Raw genomic sequence first — 7,008 nt, forward strand, 5'->3', positions numbered from 1 at the left:
TTCTCTTTGGGACTTCCTGCTGGTTAGGATTGTCAGGTTCCTTGGCAGTCCAATCTTACTGCAACTCCATAGGCATGGCTGGTTGATATGTAAGGGAGGCTCCCTCTTCTGCAGAGAAACAGAGAAGGAGTGGATGGTGTGTGCTGGGGGAGATGGAGGAGAAAGACTGGGAGGGGAAGAGGAAGGAGAAAATGGGGTTGATATGCAAAGTAAATAAATAAATGAATTAGAAAAAAACTATCAGGGCTGAGGTCATAGCTCAGTAAGTACAGGCTTAGTAGGAGGAGGCTCTGGATTCAACAGTCACTGACAAATAAATAAATAGATAAATAAATAGTGAAACCAATATTTAAAATGGGGAGAAGGTCTAAGTCAACTTGGTACCTAAGCAGAGAGATAGCTCAGGGATCAAGAGTACTTACAGCCTGTTCTTCCAGAGGACTCACTTTCCATCCTCAGTGCTCACATGGCAGCTCATAGCTGTCTGTGTCTCCAGTCCAATAGGCTCTATCGCCCTCTCCTGTTCTCTGGAGGCATTACACACGTACCGTTCACTGACAAACATGCAGGAAATACACTCCTATACATAAAATTTAAATACATAGATAGATAGACAGATAGATAACATTCTGAAACAATAATTATGTCTGGGCATTGGAGAGGTATATGCCTTTAATGCCAGCATTTGGGAGGCAGTTCTAGGCCAGCCTAGAATTTCCTGTTAAATAGAGATACAAAAAGAAACAGTCTGGAGGGGAAAAAAAAAAAAGATTTATGAATACAATCCCAGTAATTGAATGGTGAAATCAGGAAAATCAGTTCAAGGTCAGCCTTACCTATGTTTTGAGAGCAGCTTGTCTCAGCCCCTACCTCACTCAACGCGAGATGCCCGGTAGGTAATCAGTGCATGGGAAGATACTCTGGCTGGGTATATATATATATATATATATATATATATAGTGTGTGTGTGTGTGTATTTTCATATATATACCGGTGAGAGAGAGTGCTTGCTTAATATGAATGACATCCTAGGATGGACCAGACCACCAGCACCATCACACCACACCACCAAACCATCCAGACCCCTCCATCCCCATCCCACCCCGTTTCCCCCACCCCACCCCTTGCAAGGACACACACACACACACACAGGCTCAACAGTCATCAGAGATGCAAATTAGAGCCACAGCAATGGAGCTGCAGCGATTCTTCAGTCCTTAAGAGAACTTACTGCTCTTAAGAGGACCCAGATTTCAAAGACTCATGTGGCTTGTAATAGCATTTCCACTCTAGTTTCAGGGAATCTGTCGCCCTCTTCTAGACACCACAGGCACCAGGATTGCACAGGATTCAGACATTCATGCAGGCAAAACATCCTTACACAGAAGACAAGAGTAAAGTTTAATGGGGGCATTTCATTTTGAGAATGCGATGCACCTGTTTCAGCCTTTAGGAAAGTTTTGAATGTTTTCTTCTTAATAAACCTTGTTCTCTGCTGTTTTGCTGTTGTTTGTTTTGCTGGTGGTGTTTAGAGACAGGATCTCTCTATGTAGCACTAGCTGGCCTGGGACTAATCTATGGACCAGGGTGGACTCGAACTCACAGAGAGCTGTCTGCCTCTGCCTTCTGAATGGCTGGGATTGTGGTTGCAATTTGGTTTGGTTTTGTGTTAGAGACAGGGGCCAGTGCAGGTGGCCTTTGCTACTTTGTGGTTCTTTACCCTCCTCTTCACCCCTCCCACCCCACCCCGCTCCCCCCACCCCCGCCAGTTCCACTCCCTAACACCAGCCTGAAGGAGAACAAGGCTGGAGGGAGGGAGGAGTTAGGAAAATCCTCTCTCTAATTCTTTTCCTTTTGTTTCTTCTTTGACTTTGCTCCTAGCAAACCACAAACAACCTCCCTAAATGACCAACCATGGCCACCCAACCTTGGGAGGGGGGTCTCACATTTCCATGCCCTCTGAAAAGTTCCCAGAATTCTGAATGTCACACAGTCACAGAAAGGAGATATCCTCAGCTACAAGCCTGAGGCCAATCCTAGCCAGCTGCAGAAGTCCGCAGCAGCCCTGCATCCCGACCCCTGGGATTAAAATGAAAACAGGTTCTCATACAATTCCTGTGCTTCCAAAGAAGCCAACATTGTCACCCCAGTCTATAACCTGCTATGTAGACCCAGCTGGGCTGTCACTCACAGAGATCCCCCTGCCTCTGCCTCCTGAGTGTTGGGGTTAACTGTGTCACCATGGCTGACAAGGGTTGTTTTTCAATACTGGGAATTGAATCCAGGGCCTCATGCATGACAGGAAAACACTCTAACAACTTTGCTCCTGCACGACATGGTAATTTTAGGTCTGTTTTCCTTTGTTTTGAGACAGGTCACATGTAGTCCAGGCTGCCCTCACATTCTTCTTAGCCAAGGCTTTGAACCTCTGATCCTCCCGTGTCCACCTTCCAAGGGCTGGAATGAAAGGCAGGAAACACCCAGCCTGGTTGCCTGTGGCATTTCTCTCCCTCCTCTTTTCCCCTTTCTGGGAAAAACATTTTATTGTGCGTTTTTATGTATGTTTGTAGCTGCACGCATTCGGACAACACAGGACATCTTGTGGAGTTGGATTAATTGTCGCTGTTGTTGTTGTTGTTTTGAGACAGGGTTTCTCTGTGAAGCCTTGGCAGTTCTTTACACATTTGGCCATCTTGCCAGCCTCCCTGTGATATTTCTCCAACCAAAAAGTCTGTGATGATAAAACACGTTCCGATCTGTTTGGTGTAGATGGATTTAAAGGTTTATGGTCCTACAGACCATGTACCTAGAGATTCAGTCCATTACAGTTCATAATTACCTTGTATGTTCGTAAAGGATGAGCAACCATCACTGCACAAAAAACAGAAGGGGCAGAATTCTGGAGAGATGGCTCAGAGGTTCAGAGCACTGGCTGCTCCTCCAGAGATCTCTGAGTTCAATTCCCAACCACCACATGGTGGCGCCGTCTTGTGGCGGGCAGGTGTACATGCAGACAGAACATTGGATACAGCATCAATAAATAATTTTTTTTTTTAATTACAAAAAAATCCCTCCACACCATTTTGATTTTTGTTTGTTTGCTTTTTGATACAGGGTTTACTCTGTGTGGCCTTGGCTGTCCTGGATTCAGTTTTCACACCAGGCTGGCCTCGAAATTGCAGAGACCCTCCTGCCTCTGCCTTCCAGAGTGCTTACATTACAGACATGGGCCACTGTGCCCAGCCTGGTTGGTTTCTTTGTTTGTTTGTTTGTTTGTTTGTTTGTGTGTGTGCTTGAAACTGGTTTCTCTAGGCATAACCCCCCTGGCTAGCCTTGAACTTGTGATCTTCCTGTCTCACCTCACTAAATGGAGGAGGTAAAGGTTCTGGCCACTCTGCCTGACTCGCTGCTCTCTCTCTTCTTTTGCTTTCTTTGGTATTGAAGACTGAACCAGGGCATCACAAAGGCTCTACCAACTGAATTGTCTCCCAGCTTTTCTGAGTTCCTGCCTAGGCCTCCTGAGTTCTTTGAGTGCTGAGAGCCCCAGCACACACAGAAAACATCACCTCTTTCTTGCTTGTCTGTTTTTGGTTCTCAAACAGGGTTTCTCTGTGTAGCTCTGGCTATCCAGGAACTCACTCTAGAGACCAGGCTGGCCACAAATTCAGGAGATCTGCCTGCCTCCACCTCCTGAGTGATGGGAATAAAGGTGTGCCCCCACATTGCTTAGCCAAACATCACTTCTGCTTAATGGGTGAAGAAAAAATACCTTTTTAAAAAAAGATGATTGATATAGCCATTTAGAATGTAAAATAAAACAAAAATTGAATATAATGTAAAATTGAGAGGTAAAGGTATGAAGTTACAGGGGCAGAGGTCCTGTGGTGGCTCAGGCCTTTAACCCCAGAACCAGAGAAACAATTCAGTGGATAGCTATTCATTCCAGACCAGCCAAGGCCAATACAGGGAGCAAGTCTGACATGGTGGTACCTGCCTGTGATCCCAGCACCTGGGAGGCAGAGACAGGCAGATCTCAGCAAGTTGAGGATAGACTGGTCTATACAGTTCCAGGACTGCCAAAGCTACACAGAGAAACCCTGTCTCAAAACAACAACAAAAGATAAAATTAAACAAAACACCTCCTCTACTAGAATACATTATTTTTGGTTCCCACCAGTAGTTTACAAAATTGTGCATTATTCAAACATAGCTTCATAGTTCAGGTAGATGTTAGCACCGAAAACTTTATATAAAACACACGTTCAGGAGCCAGCACGATGGTTCAACTGGTCAAGTTGCTTGCCATCAAGCCTGGACCTAGGTTCAATAGCCAGGACCCACATGGTAGAAGGACACAAATGGTTATTGCTATTGAGGCTGCCTCAAACCTCCACATCTAAACACACTCCCTCCCCATCAACCCAAAAAACACATAGAGAATAAATGTAATAAAGAATTTTAAAGTTTTATTCATTTTAAATTGATTTGGGGTTACAAACAGCTGTTAGCACAAGACATGATCGGGGAGGGTGTTGTTGGAATTTAATATTTACTACTGATTTATCTTTTAGTAAAACAGCAGTTAATTCTAAACCAGCTGTATACCCAAATCACCACACAGAGACTAGGATTTCTTTAATTAACCTAGAGCACAATGCTGAGCAATAATTACTCCATCCTAAACCTCCAAGCCCGCATAGTTTCCTACCATTCAAATTCACACATTATACTTGCTTTTTGTGAAATCTTAGGTCAGGTTAATCTCTCCACGCGGTTCCAAGACATCCCTCCAGATTCTCTCCACTCCATTCCCCCTGCTTCCTTCCTCTTCCTCCCTCTCTGGACCAGGAGGTCCCACCCTATCCTCTCCATTGCTCAGCATTGTGGCTGGTTTTTTTTATTGACAATACAGAGAACAAATAGTGGGGGAGAGAAATGAGCATTTGAAAGAACAAGGGTAAATTGTATATACATTCCAAAAGAACATTTTACCAGCAACCAGCATTTGAGAGACCAAGGCAAGAGAATTGGAAATCAAATTTAAGGCCAATCCGTGTAAGGCTAGGCTTCAGAATGAGGCTCTGATCCTCCTATGCCCCCCCTCACCCACCAGGAATAGTGTATCACAGTTGTAATCCCAGCACTTGGGGGTAGAAGCAGGTGATCAGAAATTCAAGGCCATTCTCCTGGGCTGCACAGCAAGTAGGAGGCCAGCCTGGGTTACTGGAGACTGATTCCAAAACAAAACCCAAAAAAGACAGAGTATGAGACAACATTTGCTCAGTAAGTACATGCTTAGTAGGAGGAGGCTCTGGGTTCAACAGTCACTGCCAAATAAATTAATAAATGGCGAAAATGATATTTAAAATGGGGAGAAGGTCTAAGTCAACTTGGTACCTAAGCATAGAGATAGCTGGGGATCAAGAGTACTTACAGCCTGTTCTTCCAGAGGACTCACTTTCCATCTTCAGTCCTCACATGCCAGCTCATAGCTGTCTGTGTCTCCAGTCCAAGAGGCTCTATCGCCCTCTCCTGTTCTCTGTGGGCATTACACACACCGTACAATGACAAACATGTAGGCAAAACACTCCTGTACATAAAATTTAAATAAATAAATAAATAAGATCCTTGAGACCTGGGCCAGTGCAGGTGGTCTTTGCTACTTTGTGGTTCTTTTCCCTACTTTTTACCTTCCCAGTTTTACTCCCTAACACCAGTCCAGAGAGAAACAAGGATAGAGGCTGGGAGAGGAGTTAGGAATATCCTCTCTCTAATTCCTGGGTTAGTGGAGACTCTTTCCAGAAAAAAACTCCAAAAAAAAAAGACAAAAACAAGAAAGAACACAAAACAGAGTATGAGACAGTACTTGTAAATTATACATTTCATAAATAATTCTCATACTTTAGAAAAAAAATTTCTGGAACATAAGACGAATCATGCAGGCACTAAGATCAGCAAATAATTAATGGGACCTCATGAAATTGGAAAGCTTCTGGAAGGCAAAGGATACTGTCAATAGGACAAAATGGAAACCTACAGAATTGGAAAAGATCTTCACCAACCCTACATCCAATACTGGGCTAACACCCGAAATATATAAGGACCGCAAGACACTAGACACCAGCCAGCCAAATAACCCAAGTTAAAAATGGGGTACAGAAACAACAACAACAACAACAACCAACACTCAGGGAGGCAAAGGCAGGCAGATCTCTGTGAGTTCGAGACCAAACTGGTCTACAAAGCAAGTCTGGGACAGACAAGGCTATACAGAGGAATCCTAACTCAAACAAACTAACATGAAAGTAAAAATGGAGTACAGACCTAAACAGAGAATTCTCAACACAGGAATCGCTAATGGCTGAGAAGCAGTTCAAGAAATGCTCCAGGTCCTTAGCCATCAGGGAAATCCAAAACAAAACAACTCTGGGATTCCATCTCACACCCACCAGAATGGCTAAGATCAAAAACTCAAGCAACAGCACATGCTGGTGAGGCTGTGGAGCAAAGGTTGCACTCTTTCATTGCTGGAGGAAGTGCAAACTTGTACAGCCACGTTGAAAATGGACTTGGCAGTTTGTCAGAAAGATGGGAACCCTTCTACCTCAAGACTCAGCTATCCCGCTCCTGGGTATATACCCAAAAGATGCTCCACCTCACCACAAGGACACTTGCTCAACGTCTTCATGACAGCGCTCTTCATGAGAGCCAGTGTTGGCAAACTTTAAAAACTATTTTATTTAGGTTTCTTAGACCTTTCTTATACTTCTTCTTCCCTGCTCCACCCCAATCCTTTCCAACACCCCAAGCCCGTGTAGGAGAGAAGGAATGTCAGTGGGGAGAGGAGGTGTAGTTCTCTTTGGGACTTCCTGCTGGTTAGGATTGTCAGGTTCCTTGGCAGTCCAATCTTACTGCAACTCCATAGGCATGGCTGGTTGATATGTAAGGGAGGCTCCCTCTTCTGCAGAGAAACAGAGGAGGAGTGGATGGTGTGTGCTGGGGGAGATG

The sequence above is a fragment of the Meriones unguiculatus genome (assembly GCF_030254825.1).
Source record: "Meriones unguiculatus strain TT.TT164.6M chromosome X unlocalized genomic scaffold, Bangor_MerUng_6.1 ChrX_unordered_Scaffold_30, whole genome shotgun sequence".
NCBI lineage: Eukaryota > Metazoa > Chordata > Mammalia > Rodentia > Muridae > Meriones > Meriones unguiculatus.